We start from the raw sequence: 17,951 nt of genomic DNA, 5'->3' as shown, positions 1-17,951 counted from the left end.
CTATATAATTTTATGCTTCTAGCAGTGGTGAATGATGGCTTTCTATTTCTCAATAGCTTTTGTTGTCATTTTTCATTAATTAATTAATTAATTTACATTACATCCAGATCACAGGTCCCCTCTCTCTTCTCTTCCCAGGTCCACACTCTTCCACCTCCTCCCCTTCCTTTTCTCTTCAGAGAAAGGGAGACCCCCCCATGGATATCAACCTGCAGTAGCATTAGGAACATCTTTCCCTATTGAGGCCAGGCAAGGCAGTCTGGTTAGGGGAAAGGGATTCAAAGGCAGGCATCAGAATCAGAGCTTCTGCTGTTAGGGGTCCCACATGAAGACCAAGGTGTATATCTGTTACACGTGTGTAGTGGGCCTAGGTGTGTATCATGTAGGCTCTTTGGTTGGTGGTTCAGTCTCTGTGAGCCCCTGTGGGTCTACATTAGTTTATTCTGTAGGTCTTCTTGTGGTGTTCCTGACCTCTCTAGCTCCTTCAATCCTTCCACCCACTCTTTCACAAGAATCCCCAAGCTGTACCTAATGTTTAGCTCTGGGTTTCTGCATTTGTTTCCATCAGCTGCTGGGTGAAGTCTCTCAGGTGACAGTTAAGCTAGATTCCTGTCTAGGCTGAAAGTTTATTTTATTTTCACTGGTTGTCAGAGTGCTGGCAGAGTTCCAGGAATGCAGGCAGAGCCTAGGTCCAGAAAATGGAGCTCATGGGACAGGGTGCATTGCAGTTGAGCTTGCCCCAAGGAGACATGGTAGGCAGGAAATTAGGAGGGTTAAGGGGCTCACCTGGTTGTTTCTGGTACCAGCAGGTCTCCAGGAATGCAGGTAGAGCTAAGGGTCAGAAGATGGAGCTGAGGGCACAAGGGCACAGATCACTGCTGCTGATGTGCCCCAGAGGAACCCAGCAGGCAGGAGATTGACAGGGACAGGGCTTTCCTGGTTGTTCCTGATGCCAGCAAGCCTCTTAGAATTCAGGCTAAGCTTCTAATAGGAAGATGGAACTCAGGGGACAGGGCACATCTCAGTGCTGCTGGGCCTGCTGCAGGGATTGGGGTGGGGAGGGGCTGTGCTCACCTGGTGTCCCTGTTGCCAACAAGTCTCCAGGAATGCAGGCAGAGTTGTGGGCCAGAAAATTGAGCATGTAAGCAGGGTGCAGCTCACTGCTGCAGAATGTGCATGAGATTGAGGGGAGCAGGTTTCTCACCTAATGTCCCTGGTGGCCACATGCCTCCAGAAATGCTGGCAGAGCCATGAGCCTGAATATGGAGCTCAGAGGACAGTCAAACATAACACTTTCTAAGGAAGAAGATTGCAATGGGAAGGAATGTTTTCTATGGCCCATGGGGTTCAAGAACAAACTGATTAGTAAAGGCCTTTGCTTGTGGTTCTGGGGATTGAATATAGAGTCTCCAAAACACCCAGTAAGTGTTCTATCATAGAGCTATATCCCCGCATAATACAATAATGACATCTAGCTTTAGCATACCACTTCTGGTTTCTACCTTTCAGAGGATAGCAGGTGATGAAAAAGTACAATTCCTGAGTGAGAGTAAGGTAGAACCTCGATGTTCCAGAAAACTTTTCTTTAGAACTAGAAGGAATACAGATAGAGAACACAAGGTGAAACTAAATTTTGGCCATAATAAGTAGAGAGTGCCTCTTCTCTTGTAGAATGAAAAACTACTTATTATTACTAATATGAACTTATAGTTAACAGGGAATGCAATTTTAACGACCACTGTAGAGATCTTCAAATGATCCCATCAGGCTGAGTTTTAGTTTAAATATCAGCCTTTTGGTTTTTATGTGATTTTTGTCATTTCAAAGAAGACAGAACTGCGTTTCTGCTGCTCTTCTAGAAAACATTCTCCACGACCAATTACCTTGTAGCCGTTCTGTCCATGCCATGATGAGCTGTCTCTGAGAGATTTTATCAAATGTCCATTGGGCATCATCTCATCAGCAGACTACATTTCTAGCTTTGATTATATATTTTCTGTACTCATGAAACAAATAAGAACTCTCTCTTGTTTTTTTTTATTATTTTTTTATTATTTTTTTTTTTTTTGGAATACTGTGAACTACATGTTAGATCCCAGTATTTCTGCAGTTGACATGTACTAATGATTCTATCCTATGTATTTTTTCATTGTTGTTTTAAGTTGCCCTCTCTTAAAGCTGTGAGTCAGAAGGACATGTTTAAATTACAGTGATAATCTACTCAAATACTGCCCTAATTTCAATAATGTCTCATGTGATGTAGGTTTTTTCTTAATTCTTAATTCTTTAGTAGTATTAAGATTTCAAATTATGTATTGATTCATCACCCACTAACAATCGGGATACACGGGATACACAGCTTCAGGAAATTTAGCAAAGATCACCATCACTATAATACATGAAAGTTTTAGACATCAAAATGTTTATCCTGTCATTGTATATTTTTATATTTTGAAATACCTAAGGGATTGTCTTAAATTTAGCGGCATGGATTAATTTTGCTTCTCTTCAATGATTGGATTTTCTAGTGGAGTCAATAATATTTGTTGGTATTACCCACATCAACATTCAGCCTGGCACAATAGCCCTGTGATTAGTTGTTGTCAGGGGCATCTCTGCTTGTACACTGAAGGCCTGGAATCAACCATAGGCTTAAAGTCAGCCTGCTAGCACAAAGTCTTGGGCCTCTGTGAAAAAACCTTGAAACAAATGGCTAGAAGCTATTGTAAACAAGCAGCTTTGATGGAAAGCTGCCAGGTCTCAGTCATAAACCTTGTAGATAAGTAACCTTGATGGATAATACCAACTTAGACAGGGACAAGTGAATCATAGGTGGAGTCAGAGTGACCTGTCCCCTGAAGCTTCACCCAGCTGACACTTTGTTCTGGAATATATCTGTACTCACCCTAAACACTTATGCTCCTGTGTCATCCCCTTCCCCCACATCCCGCCTTTTTATGTATATAACCCCTGTGTGAAAAAATAAAAATTGCGATTTGATCAGCCTATAGAGAGATCGCCATTCTTTGTGTTCACCTGTCCCCCATCTTCTCTTTCAGGTGACCTCCCCAGACCCCTGTTTAATGCCCTGCTGGCCAGGACAAGTAGTGGCTGACACACCTTAGTAGTAGTCAGCTACTTTTTAATTGGACTTGAGTACTGATCAAAAAGAAGAATACCATGCCTGGAACTGGACACCTAGCTAACCACTCAGTGCTAGAGAAGTCATGGAGAATTTATAAGCGTTGATTTACTACACAAACCTGATCACTAAAATCAATTTACAAATATTTTCCTTATGCTTACAGGTAACTGTTTTCCCATCATCAAGGAAACATCTCTTTGCAATAAATGTAGATCTTTACAGAAAGTCACAACCAATCAAAATGTAGAGTTGTGGAGCTCAGTCCGGATGGATATACCCTCTTTCAATTTTTTATTTATTTATTTATTAGATATTTTATTTACACTTCAGATGCCATCCCCTTTCCCCATTCCCCCCCTTAGAAAACCCCTATCCCATGCCCCCTTTTTCTTTTTGCACATATACATTTTTTAAAAATGTTAATCATAGGCTTTATAAGTTTGGTATTGCTCAATCAGAGGTGTAACCCACTACCCAACCTAGATATATCAACTATCTTTGACTGGTGGTGATACATGAACATCTGCCTCCCTCTCCCTGTCTCCCCCCTCTTTCTCTCTTTCATCACCTAGCTTCTCCTCTCCTTCTTCTCCTCCTCTTCTTACTCCTTCTCTTCCTCTCAGTACTCCTCCCACCTTAGCTCCTCCTACATATCACCCTTCCTGTTAAAATGAAACTTTTCTCTCAAAATACAATTAGAGATTAATTATGCCAATTTGTACCTGTGAGGTACAAGATAGTCCTCATACCCAATCCAACATTTTGTTGACTAACCAGAACCTCTGTCGTCTCTCCTAACTAAAACACTTAGTTCTGAACCTGGCTTTTTCCTTGGCTTTAGGATGAATGTGAGCTGACGACCATCCACTCAAATATTTTCTCTCAAGGTAAATAGCCAGGATTGGCTATGAGGCTATAAGTTTTCAACCCTGTCAGAAATCCAGAATGACTGAGTTAACTATAATTGTGGGAAGCACAAAGCATAGCTTCTAAAACTTAGCCAATTTATAGAGACCACTGAACACCTGGAAAACCCCTATACTACCGAACTCTGGAGCATCAAATCTTCAGCCTTCTGGCCCAGAATCATCTGACAGACCTTAGTGATGCAGAATTATTAAGGGCTGATTACTCTGTCTAGGCAGATATAATCAGTTGACTATTCTGCAAGTGTGTCCTTTTCCGGACAGTAATTTGTCTGTAGATGGAAAGAGGCAATTCTTGCCTAGTGACTATCACTGCACAACTGGAGTAACTCCAAAGATGCTCAATTTCTTCTTAGAATTCAATATAGGAAGCTGTCAGGAGCAGACAGGTCTCTAATCAAAATGAACATTAATACAGAAATGTTTGTCATGTCAATTCTGTGGATTTCTGATGTTTTGAAAATCAACTATCCATGTAAGGTAATCTGGACTGTTGCCTGTTAACTCCACTCAGCTATTTCTAAATAAAACATAGAAAACACCCTAACAATAAACTCCAACCCATGAATTTGCTGTAGTACCTTAACTCACAGGTTGACCATCTCAAATCAGTTATAAAAAGTTAAAGAAGGACTGGGTCTAAGCCTTGTATTCCTAAGTGTGTTATACTGGTACAATGCCTATGAGGGTAACAATATTCATATCACTCTTATATCAATAAGAGGCTAGTACCAATGAAAACCTTAAAATTTGTAATCAAAGTAAATTGGTGCCATTTAAGAATTTATATCTTCACCTTGATACTAATTATACAGATTTCTACTAATAGGTTATGGCTATGCAATAAACCCTAGCTAATCCTCTCTATTCCCACAAAACCACTACTTTTCCCTAGAAAGACAGCCCAACATTTACCACCTTAGTCCCCAAGCCCAGGGAATAGGGGTGCTGACTTTTCATTAGCTTCTTCAAGCTGACTATAGGCGTTGAGATATTAGAAGAGGAGTGGGGGGAAGAGCAAATTGATAAGCCTCTGATGCTGTGTCTTCACTGCCTCCAGATGGAATTCCCGGACCTCAGAGGTTTGAGCAGGTCTGCCCAGCTTGCTTGTTGAGTAGATACACCAAGGCCGATCATTCTGCAATATACAATTCTTAAAACAAATTTTAGTATCAAGATAGTTTTTTTTTTTTTAAAGAGGGCTGACATTTTATTAAGGATGTTGGTTCTAACCACTTTCCTTCTTTTCCCCCTCTTTTATTGGATATTATAATTACATTTCAAATTTTATTCCCTTACCGCATTCCCCCCACCTCCCAGGAACCACTTATCCCATCCCCCATCCTCCTGCTTCTATGAGGGTGTTTACCCACCTACCCCCCAATCCCCCTCCCCACCCTCAGATTACCCCCACCCCCCTCAGTGCTCAGCCTTCAAGGTACCATTGACCTCATCTCCCACCTATGCCCAGCAAGGCCATCCTCCCCTATATGTACAGCTGGAGTCATGTGGATCTCCATATGTGCTCCTAGGCTGGTGGTTTAGACCCTGGGGAGCTCTGGCTGGTTGGTATTGTTGCTCTCGTCATGAGGCCACCAATCCTTTAGGCTCCTTCAGTTTACTCTCTAACTTCTCCATTGGGAACCTTTGATCAGATTAATGGTTAGCTGTGAGTATCTGCCTCTGGGTATGTCAGACTCTGGGGGACACCTAATGAGACAGCCTTATCAGGCTGCTGTCAGCTTTCCCTTCCTGTCATCCATATCAGCGTCTATTTTTGGTGACTGCACATGGAATGAATACCCAGGTGGAATGGTCTCCATATAACCTCTCCTTCAGATTCTGTCCCACACTTTGTCTCCATATTTGCTCCCTTGAGTATTTAGTTACTCCTTCTAAAAAAGACCTAGGCATCCTCACTTGTTCTTTCTTCTTCATGAGCTTCATGTCGTCTGGTAGTTGAATCTTTGTTGTTTCAAAATTTGGGCTAATCTCCACTTATCAGTGAGTAAATACCATGTGTATTCTTTTGTGATTGGGTTACCTCACTCAGGATGATATTTTATAGTTCCATCCATTTACCTAAGAATTTCTCGAATTCATTATTTTTAATAGCTGCGTAATATTCCATTGTGTAAATGTACCACATTTTTTGTATCTATTCCTCTGTTGAAGGGCATCTGGGATCTTTCCAGCTTTTGGTTATTATAAATAAGGCTGCTATGAACATAGTGGAGCATATGTCTTTGTTATATGTTGGGGCATTTTCTGGGTATATGCTGGGTCCTCAGGTAGTGCTATGTCCTATTTTCTGAGGAACCACCAGACTGACTTCCAGAGTGGTTGTACCAGTTTGCAACCCCACCAACAACGAAGGAGTGTTCCTCTTTCTTCACATCCTCACCAGCATCTACTATCACCTGAATTTTTGATCTTAGCTATTCTGACTGGTGTGAGGTGGTATCTCAGTGTTGTTTTGATTTGCATTTCCCTGATGACTAAGGATGTTGAACATTTCTTAAGGTGCTTCTCCGCCATTCATGTTTCTTCAGTTGAGAATTCTTTGTTTATCTCTGTACCCCATTTTTAATGGGGTTATTTTGTTGTTTGGTGTCTAATTTTTTGAGTTCTTTGTATATATTCGATATTAGCCCTCTATTGGATGTAGGATTGGTAATGATCTTTTCCCAATCTGTTGGTTGCCATTTTGTCTTGTTGACAGTGTCCTTTGCCTTACAGAAGCTTTGCGATTTGATCAGGTCCCATTTGTCGATTCTTGATCTTAGAGCATAAGCCATTGGTGTTCTGTTCAGGAACTTTTTCCCTGTGCCTAGGTATTCAAGGGTCTTCCCCAACTTCAACTTCTCTTCTATTAATTTCAGTGTATCTGGCTTTATGTGAAGGTCCTTTATCCACTTGGAGTTGAGCTTTGTACAAGGGGATAAGAATGGATTACTTTGAATCCTTCTACATGCTGACCTCCAGTTGAGCCAGCACCACTTGTTGAAAATGCTGTCCTTTTTCCACTGGATGGTGTTAGCTCCCTTGTCAAAGATCAAGTGACCATAGGTGTGCGGGCTCATTTCTGGGTCTTCAATTCTATTCCATTGATCTTCTTGTCTGTCTCTGTACCAATACCATGCAGTTTTTATCACTACTGCTCTGTAGTACAGTTTGAGGTCAGGAATGGTGATTCCCCCAGAAGTTCTTTTATTGTTGAGAATAGTTCTCGCTATCCTAGGTTTTTTGTTATTCCAAATGAATTTGTAGATTGCTCTTTCTATCTCTATGAAGAATTGATTTGGAATTTTGATGGGTATTGCATTGAATCTGTAGATTGCTTTTGGCAGGATGGCCATTTTTACTAAGTTAATCCTGCCGATCCAGGAGCATAGGAGATCTTTCCATCTTCTGAGATCTTCCTCAATTTTTTTCTTCAGAGACTTGAAGTTCTTGTCATACAGATCTTTCACTTGCTTGGTTAGATTCACTCCAAGATATTTTATTTTATTTGTGGCTATTGTGAAGGGTGTGATTTCCCTAATTTCTTTCTCAGCCTGTTTATCCTTTGAATAGAGGAAGGCTACTGATTTGTTTGAGTTGATTTTATATCCAGCCACTTTGCTAAAGTTGTTTATCAGGTTTAAGAGTTCTCTGGTGGAAGTTTTAGGGTCACTTAAGTATACTATCATATCATCTGCAAATAGTGAAATTTTGACTTCTTCCTTTCCTATCTGTATCCCTTTGACTTCCTTTTGTTGTCTAATTGCTCTAGCTAGGACTTCCAGTACTATATTGAATAGGTAAGGTGAGAGTGGGCAGCCTAGTCTAGTCCCTGATCTTAGTGGGATTGCTTCAAGTTTCTCTCCATTTAGTTTGATGTTGGCTACTGGTTTGCTGTATATTGCTTTTACTATGTTTAGGTATGGGCCTTGAATTCCTGATCTTTCCAAGACTTTTAACATGAAGGGATGTTGAATTTTGTCAAATGCTTTCTCAGCGTCTAGTGAGATGACCATGTGGTTTTTTTTCTTTGAGTTTATTTATGTAGTGGATTACATTGATGGATTTCCGAATATTGAACCATCCTTGCATTCCTGGGATAAAGCCTACTTGATCTTGATGGATAATTGTTTTGATGTGTTGTTGGATTCGGTTTTCGAGAATTTTATTGAGTATTTTTGCATCAATATTCATAAGAGAGATTGGTCTGTAGTTCTCTTTCTTTGTTGGGTCTTTCTGTGGTTTAGGTATGAGCGTAATGGTAGCTTCATAGAACGAATTGGGTAGTGTTCCTTCTGTTTCTATTTGATGGAATAGCTTGAAGAGGATTGGTATTAGGTCTTCCTTGAAGGTCTGAAAGATTTCTGCGCTGAAACCATCTGGCCCCGGACATTTTTTGGTGAGAAGATTTTTAATGACTGTTTCTATTTCTTTAGGAGTTATGTGACTGTTTAGATGGTTTATCTGCTCCTCCTTTAACTTTGGTACCTGGTATCTATCTAGAAAGTTGTCCATTTCATCCAGATTTTCAAATTTTGTTGAGTATAGGCCTTTGTAGTAGGATCTGATGATATTTTTGATTTCCTCTGTTTCTGTTGTTATGTCTCCCTTTTCAGTCCTGATTTTATTAATTTGAATATTGTCTCTGCGCCCTTTGGTTAGTCTGGCTAAGGGTTTGTCTATCTTGTTGATTTTCTCAAAGAACCAGCTCCTGGTTTTGTTGATATTTTGTATAGTTCTTTTTGTTTCAGCTTGGTTGATTTCAGCCCTGAGTTTGATTATTTCCTGCCGTCTACTCCTCTTGGGAGTATTAGCTTCTTTTTGTTCCAATGCTTTCAGGTTTGCTGTCAATTTGTTAATGTATGCTCTTTCCAATTTCTTTTTGTGAGCACTTAGAGCTATGATTTTTCCTCTTAGTACTGCTTTCAGTGAGTCCCACAAGTTTTGATATTATGTGTCCTCATTTTCATTTAAATCTAAGAAGTCTTTAATTTCTTTCTTTATTTCTTCCTTGACCAAGTTATCATTGAGTAGAGCATTGTTCAGTTTCCAAGTGTATGTGGGCTTTCTGTTGTTTTTGTCCATGTCAAAGGCGAGTCTTAGTTCATGGTGGTCTGATAAGGTACTAGGGAGTATTTCAATCTTTTTGTATCTGTTGAGGCCTGTTTTGTGACCAATTATATGGTCTATTTTGGAGAAGGTACCATGAGGTGCTGAGAAGAAGGTATATTCTTTTGTTTTAGGGTGAAATGTTTTTATAGATGTCAGTTAAGTCCAATTGGTTCATAACTTCTGTTAGTTTCATTGTGTCTCGGTTTAGTTTCTGTTTCCATGATCTGTCCATAGGTGAGAGTGGGGTGTTGAAATATCCCACTATTATTGTGTAGGGTGCAATGTATGCTTTAAGCTTTAGTAAAGTTTCTTTTATGTATGTGGGTGCCCTTGCATTTGGGGCATAGATGTTCAGAATTGTGAGTTCCTCTTGGTACATTTTTCCTTTGATGAAAAGGAAGTGTCCTTCTTTATCTTTTTTGATTACTTCTGGTTGAAAAATGATTTTATTTGATATTAGAATTGCTACTCCAGCTTGTTTCTTGGGACCATTTGCTTGGAAGATTGTTTTCCAACCTTTTACTCTGAGGTAGTGCCTGTCTTTTTCACAAAGGTGCGTTTCCTGAATGCAGCAAAATGTTGGGTCCTGCTTACGTATCCAGTCTGATAGTCTATGTCTTTTTATTGGAGAATTGAGTCCATTGATATTAAGAGATATTAAGGAGAAATGAACGTTGTTTCCTGTTATTTTTGTTATTGGCAGTGGAGATATGTTTGTGTAGCTAGCTTCTTTTATAGTTTTTGGAAGATTACTTTCTTGCTTTTTCTAGGTTGTAGTTTCCCTCCTTGTGTTGGAGTTTTCCACCAATTATTCTTTGAAGTGCTAGATTTGTGTTGAGATACTGTGTGAATTTGGATTTGTCATGGAATATTTTGGTTTCTCCATCAATGATTTAGAGTTTTGCTGGGTATAGTAGTCTGGGCTGGCATTTGTGTTCTCTTAGGGTCTGTATGAGATATCGGTCCAGGATCTTCTGGCTTTTATGGTCTCTGGTGAGAAGTCTGGTGTAATCCTTATAGGTCTGCCTTTATATGTTACTTTGCCTTTTTCCCTTACTGCTTTTAGTATTTTTTCTTTGTTTTGTACATTTGATGTTTTGACTATTATATGGTGGGAAGTATTTCTTTTCTGGTCTAAACTATTTGGAGTTCTGTAGGCTTCTTGTATATTTATGGACATCTCTTTCTTTAGGTTAGGGAAGTTTTCCTCTATAATTTTGTTGAGGATATTTACTGGTCCTTTAAGTTGGGAGTCTTCCCCCTCATCTATACCTATTATCCTTAGATTTGGCCTTCTCATTGTGTCTTGGATTTCTTGTATACTTTGGGTTAGTAGCTTTTTGTATTTTGCATTTTCTTTGACAGTTGTGTCAATGTTTTCCATGGTATCTTCTGCACATGAGATTCTCTCTTCCATCTCTTGTATTCTGTTGGCGATACTTGTGTCTATGACTCCTGATCTTTTTTAAGGTTTTCTATCTCCAGGGTATTGTCCCTTTGTGATTTCTTTATTGTTTATACTTCCATTTTTAGATCCTGCATGGTTCTGTTTAATTCCTTCTCCTGTTTGGTTGCATTTTCTTGCAATTCCTTAAGGGATTTTTGTGTTTCCTCTTTAAGGGTTTCTATCTGTCTACCAGTGCTCTCCTTAAGTTCTTTGAGAGTGTTATTTATGTCTTTCTTAAAGCCCTCTATCATCATCATGAGAAGTGATTTTAATTCTGAATCCTGCTTTTCTGGTGTGATGGGGTGTTCAGGGCTTGCTCTGATGGGGGAGCTGGGTTCTGATGATGCCATGTAACTTTGGTTTCTGTTGCTTATGTTCTTGCTCTTGCCTTTTGCCATCTGGTTAACTCTAGTGCTGCCTGTACTTGCTGTCTCTGACTGAAGCCTGCCTTTCCAGTTATCTAGCTTGTGTCTGGTCTCCTAGGGGTCCAGGTGTCTCTGTGATCTTTTCCAGCTGCACTGAGTACAGTGGTACCTTTAGGATGCCTCAGGATATGGTGCCTCCAAGGTAGCAGTCCAGCTAGGTGTCTGCTGTTCTGGGTGCAGTGTCTCCTCTAGGATGTCTCAGGATAATGTGTCCTCTGAACTGAGTGCAGTGGCTCCTCTAGGATATCTCAGGATATGTTGTCTGACTCTCTGAGTTCAGTTGTTCCTCTCTGGCTCTGGATTGAGTGGACCTTCCTGAATGTCTCGGGCGGAATTCGGGGTCCACACAGGAGCAGACCAGGCAGAGGTCTGGTCCAGGCCTCAGATCCGGGAGAGGGGCAGAAGAGGAGTGTTAGTCCGCAGGGGTGCGGGGGGGGTTGGGGGGTGAGAGGGTGGGTATCTGCTGGAATCTGAGTGCTCACAGCACCCAGCTATGGGCTTAGGGCAGTGTGTGGATCTTCCTACCTACAGATGGCTGTGGGATCCGTGGAGCCTCCAGGATGTCTCGGGCGGAATCCTGGGTCCACACAACAGCAGACCGAGCAGAGGTGAGAATTTATATGTTCTTAAAAGAAAATTTCGGAGCCAGGTGTGTGATATCTCCATGTGAGTTATTGTCCAGGGAGGCCCCATAGATTTCTAAAACAACATATATTGCCTTTGCTCTTGCTTATGTTAAGTAACTAATTGATGAGGTCCTATTGCTAAAGAAGACATATATTTTGATGTAACACAGAGAAATCAAGCCAGAACTGAGATAGAATATTGTCTTATAGCTAAAAGGCTGCTGGGAGAGGTATATCATCACTGGAATTACTATGTGCTAAATGACTAACCTGATGAGCACGATGTGCCCACTGGTGCCATAGTGACATGGCTGTTTGTAGGGACAAGCAACTAATTTCTCATTGGATTTGAGAATTTTGAGTGGATGATGTACACACTTAATATGTGAACAAGTACAAAAGTGTATGGCCATGAAGTTGTAAAAATTAAAAAAGAGATAAGAACAAAAATGTTGCAGTTCATCTGATATATCTGCATCTTATATATGAACCGGATGTGGAAAAGCACATTCTGAGGCATCTACAAGAGCTTCTGGATAGGGAAAACCAGATAGGCTCAACAATCACTACTTTGAACAGTTAAGAGAAAAAGGTTCTGAGCTAAAGGCTGTCATTTACAGATTACACTTACAATTTAAAACCAAGAAGAATTAGGAAAAAGATGTGGACAAAAGTGAAAAGTAACAGCTGTGTGCAAAGACAAATTCTGTCAATGAGGAAAAAGTTCTAAAACCAAATTAAAGGACTGAAGGAACTCCCACAGGAACATGTCAGCCATGGAGGCCAGACTCATGAGTGGAAACTTTAGCACTTGAAAGATGTGAGCTGGCTGCTAGGAATGCCCTCTGCAAGACCTTAGGAAAGAGTCACAAGAGTCTCAAGATCCTAATTGATTATCAGGTTTATGTTTCCTACCAGCAGGTACCACTGATCACAATGAAACTTACAAAAAGTGCTAAGAAAATGATAACAGCCTATAATTGATGCAAAGTATGGTACAACCTATGAGTCCTACATGCAAGTTACAATTGCTTCCCGTTCTGTATCTGTCCTGTGCAGTTAATCTTCAAACATTGTTTCAAGACACCAATGACATCCTAAGTGGGTAGCACAACGCATATTTCACATTTGTACAAGGTAAAAAGAGCAGATGGTAATGATTACAAACTCTTAGGGCTAGGTCGTAATTACTCTAATTCATAAAAATTTAAGAAATGTTTAAAAACTTATTTATTCTATTATATGTGCAATAGTGCTTTGCCTGGATTTGGGTTTATGTACTGTTTGTGTACCTAGTTCTCACAGAGGAGAGGTGTCAATTCCTGTGGAGTCATAATTACAGGTTGTTGTAAATTACTGTGTGGGTTCCTGGAATCAAACCTGGGTCTTCTGCAAGAGCAATACATGATTTTTTTTACACTGATCCATCACTGCAGGTCCACATAGTATTATAGTGGGAGATATTATAAAAGAGGCATCCAGCTGGCTTCTGGCTTAGCCACCAAGTTCCTGCACTAATGCTGGCTATCTGCAGGCTGCCTGGCCTCAGCTGGGCGTTCTCATCTTGGCAGGTCTCTAGTGGGCCAAAGCTCCAGAACTCTCCCTGAGGCCATGCTACCTCCATGCCATGACTGTCTATCCCGCTATCAGCTACCATAATACCCATTACCTGGTAAAATCAAAACTCTAGATGTTTATAGTTAACCAATAGTTTTATATATAAATAAAAATTACAATCCACAAGATGCCCACACAATCTAGACAAGTTATCCTAATTATCTTAACATTTTGATATGCATGACTACCTGAAACTACTAAAACCATGTGGGTTCACTTCTGCCAATTTGCCTTCCTCCTCTCCTGCATCTCCCTCTCTGCCACCCTTAGCTCCGCTTCCCTTTTCCCTGTCCAATGTCAGGCCTCCCACATCAAATAGATTGGACAGGGAAATTTATATCATATTTCACCCTTTCTGTTAGAATAAAAAACAAACAACTTTTTCTCAAAATATAAATTTAGCATGGCTATTACCATTTTGTAATTGTAATGTACAAGATAGACCTAATATCCAGTCCAACATTATTGTCAATAAAAAAGACCACTGTCATCTATCCTAATTTAAAAGATTATAGTTCTGCACCTGGTTTATGTCCTGACTTCAGATTGAATGCCATCTGAAAAACATCCTCTCAACTCTGTTCTTTCCATGTACATAACCTGGGTTAGCTATGAGACATGAGTCTTCAACTCAATCAGAAATCTAGGAGCGACTGATATTAACTGAAAATATATAGGAAGCCTAACACAGCTTCCAGAACTGAGACAAATTGTAGAGACAGCCAACTACTATACAGCCCCAGTAAGTCAGGAAGTTGGAGCAACATTTTTCAGCCTTCTGACAGACTTTAGTAATGCAGAAGTTTGAAGGAATGATTCTGCATAGTGTGTCCCTTTTCTGGACAGTATTATGTCTGTAGATGAAATGAGGCGATTCTTGCCTAGTGGCTGTCTTGCCACTACTGGAATAACTCCACAGATGCTCAATTTCTTCTTTGAATCCAAGAAAGGGAAGCTGTTAGGAACAGATTTGTCTCAACAACAAATGAGTAAAAGCCATTAAGTGCCACATTCTGTGGATTTTTGAAATTTTTGAAAACCAACTATCTATGTAAAGTAATCGGGACCGTTCCTTAACTAGACTCAGCTATTTCTAATTAAAATCTAGAAAACACACTAACAATAAACTCAGAGCCAAGAATTTGCTATTTGGCTCTTAACTAACAGGCTAAACATCTCCAATAGATTAAAATAACAGTTAAGGAGTGGGTCCAAGCCTTGTACTTACAAAATTTTGTATCAATAGAAAAATTTATAATAATGAAACCCTTGATTTTGCATTAAAATAAATTCTGTACCATCTAAGAAACCATGACTTCAACCCAGTAAGAATTATAAAGATTTTTACCAATAGATTATGGCTATGTAATCAATTCTAGCTATTCCTCCCTGTTTCAATTAAGACCATTCTAAATTCCCTAGAAAGACAACCTAATATAACCCCCTCCACCCCCAAAACACAGGGAATTGGGATGATGACTCTTCATAACTTCTTCAAGATGAATATGGGCATTGAAATATTTTCAAGAGTGGTGGGAGGAAGGTTAGGGAAAGTAGTTACTGATGTCTGTGTCTTGGCTGGAGTCGACTGAAAGTCCAGGACATCAGGGATTCAAGTAGGTCAGTTCAGCATGTCTGTTGAGGAGATTCACCATGTAATATATAAATCTCAAAACAATATTTTAGTATCATCAAGATAAATTTTTGTTTGATTCTCTGGAATCTAATGTCTGGAGGCCTACCTCTGCCATGTCTGATCCATATTACTCTGGAAGGTGAATATACCCTAATCACATTTTCTAAAAACACAAAGATTAAACCTTTTTCCCAAATCAGCATTTCCTTGAGCCTGTAATCAGAAAATCCTTTATTTAGATCTCTTTTCTAGAGGAATAATAAACAACAAAACTCAAAATCACACCCATTTTGAAAATTAAAACAATCTAAAACAAATGAAGTAAACAAAAGTACTGTATTTGCCTATTATTAGGCCTTATCTATGTTGTCAAGCAGGATTAAAAACACAAGATTGCCATGAAGCCCATGTTAGACAGAATTTGAGTATCCTAAAGCATATTAAAGCAATATACCTTTATACCAACTTTCTGTTTGGCTCTCTGCCTGGAGTCACAGACCTATTAATTAATACCTGATAATATCTGTCTGTTGGTCTCTCTACCTGGAGCCACAGACAAATTTTCACTCTCTTTGTTCCAAACCATGGGCAAAATTCCCCACATGATTTGGACAAACCTGTTTATAAATGTATCCTAAAAACAAATAATTTCAATATCATAAATTCAGAGTTAAATCCCTCTGCACTAAAAGGCAGGCAACTTCACTCTTTTCCTAGCTAAAAGCAGGCTGCAGTTCCTCATAGCAGGGGTTCTGGGAGCTGCCAACTGTTTGTTTCAAAGTTCCTGTGCTTGAGTCACCTGGCTCCTTTAGCACTCATAGATACTCACTTTAAAAAATATATACAATTCTAACTTTCAGCCTAATCATCTTAAATTTCTAGAGAACACTTGCTCAACACATTGGTTCGCCATTTGTAGTAGGAGATATTAGAAAAGGGCATCCAGCTGGCTCCTGGGTTAGCCACCAATTTCCTGCTGTAATGCTGGCTATCTGCGGGCTGCATGGGGCCCAGCTGGATGTTCTCATCTCAGCAGGCTCTCTAATGGACCTGAGATCCAGAGTTCCCATCACGGCCATGCTACCCCCACACCACAATTATCCACCCCAAGATCAGCCACCGCAAAACCCATTACCCTGTAAAATCAAAACTCTAGATGCTTATAGTTAACCAATAGATTTATATATCAATAAAATCTCAATAAAAGATGCCAACACAATTTAGATGTTATCCCAATTATCCTAACCTTTTGATATGCATAACTACCTGAGATTACTAAAGCCATGTGGGTTCACTTCTGCCTCCATTTTGCCTCCCTCCTCCCCTGTGTTTCTCCCTCTCTGTTACCCTTAGCTCTGCCTCCCTTTCCCCTGTCCAATCACAGACCTCCCGCTGCAAGTAGATTGGACAGGGAAATTTCTGCTGCATAATATCTCACTCAAATGGTAAACTCTGCTTCTTGACATTCAATTTATCATATGGAGAAGACCAAAGCAGAAATCCTACCCGTTTGTCTACTATGACACTTTCATGTTGAGTAGAGTCCTAAGAACGATGAGACTCAGTATGTTAATGGCCATTGTTTATATTCTTAGATTGATAAGGGACCTCTGAAGTCTGACATGTCTTACAATTGATGTTGAGGATAGGAGATTTCTGACTGTGGGAGACATGCAAGAGGCCCTGGTTTTGTCTCTGTCCACCAGGGGGTGGAGTTTCCTAACAGATCATAATCTCTGTGAATCATAAACTTCATATGTTCATCTTTGGTGTCATTTCATCATTTCTTCATGTGAAGAGTTGAGAGCATCACTCTGAAGATGAATACTTCTCCAGCTTTAGTGACTGTGATGCTGCTGTTCATGCTTAGTGAGTAAAGTGACTTAGAATTTGCACTCTTTCTTCTAAGATGTCTTAAAAATATTTAATTAATATAATTAAGAGCTTTGTCTTTAATGTGACACAGATATTCTATTCTTCCTCCAGAGAGAACACATGGAAATTCAGTGACCCAGGAGCAAGGTCAAGTGACCCTTTCAGAAGATGACTTTCTATTTATAAATTGCACTTATTCAACCACAGGGTACCCAACTCTTTACTGGTATGTCCAATATCCTGGAGAAGGTCCACAGCTCCTTTTGAAAGTCACAACAGCCAACAATAAGGGAAGCAGCCGAGGTTTTGAAGCTACATATGATAAAGGAACCACGTCCTTCCACTTGCAGAAAGCCTCGGTGCAGGAGTCAGACTCGGCTGTGTACTACTGTGCTCTGGATGACACAGTGGCAGAAACCACAGGGGGAGCTGAGCACAAACTCTGAGAAGCAAAAGGAAGCCTGACTTCTGATCATCTGCCTTTAGATCACCCTGTTTCCCCCACAGTGTGTTCTGTGTGCCCCAGTATTTCTCTGGTTGATCAAAATCATGCAAATGGTTTGAGCAGAACAAGAAGGAGATGTTACCACATTTGAATTTTCATAGAGGAAGCTGAACCATAGAACATCTGTGATTCCTCATGGAGAATCATAGTGATTTCATAGGAAAGCCATGGAAACAATGGCAGTTGTCTTCATCTCCATATGCAAGTATTTCTTTTTGTATTGTTGCATGTCACCTCTGGCCCAAGTTTTTTTTTTATCAAGGGCCAAATATGTCAGGAAAGTGTCAATCTCATAATTGTAACTAATACCATGGAAGGACCGGTATCAGAGCTACAGCCCTTCCATATCTCAGATTTCTAATAAAGGAGTATAAGTAGAAAAGAAAGAAAAAGGGGAAGCTGGAGAAGGTAGGCAGTCTTCAATTTTTCAATGTTTCTCTTCTCACCCTGATAATGTCTAACTAATACTATGGAAGGAGAGGTTATCAGAGAGCTATAGCCCTTCCATATCTCAAGATTTCTAATACATGAATATGGGTATTAAAGAAAGGAGAAAGAGAAGCTGGAGCAGGTAGACAATCCTCAGATTTTCAATGTCTTGCCTCTCTTCTAAATCCAAGACCTCATAGTCTTA

General features: G+C 40.0%; 1 pseudogene; it reads left to right on the top strand.

The window, feature by feature from the left end:
- The first annotated feature begins 11,589 nt into the window (after nt 1-11,589).
- On the top strand, nt 11,590-17,258 carry LOC117705627 (T cell receptor alpha variable 9-2 pseudogene; annotated as a pseudogene).
- The last annotated feature ends 693 nt before the right edge of the window (nt 17,259-17,951 follow it).

This window comes from Arvicanthis niloticus, chromosome 3 (assembly GCF_011762505.2).
Source record: "Arvicanthis niloticus isolate mArvNil1 chromosome 3, mArvNil1.pat.X, whole genome shotgun sequence".
In the NCBI taxonomy this organism is placed as follows: domain Eukaryota; kingdom Metazoa; phylum Chordata; class Mammalia; order Rodentia; family Muridae; genus Arvicanthis; species Arvicanthis niloticus.
This window is presented reverse-complemented; position numbering and strand designations above follow the sequence as displayed.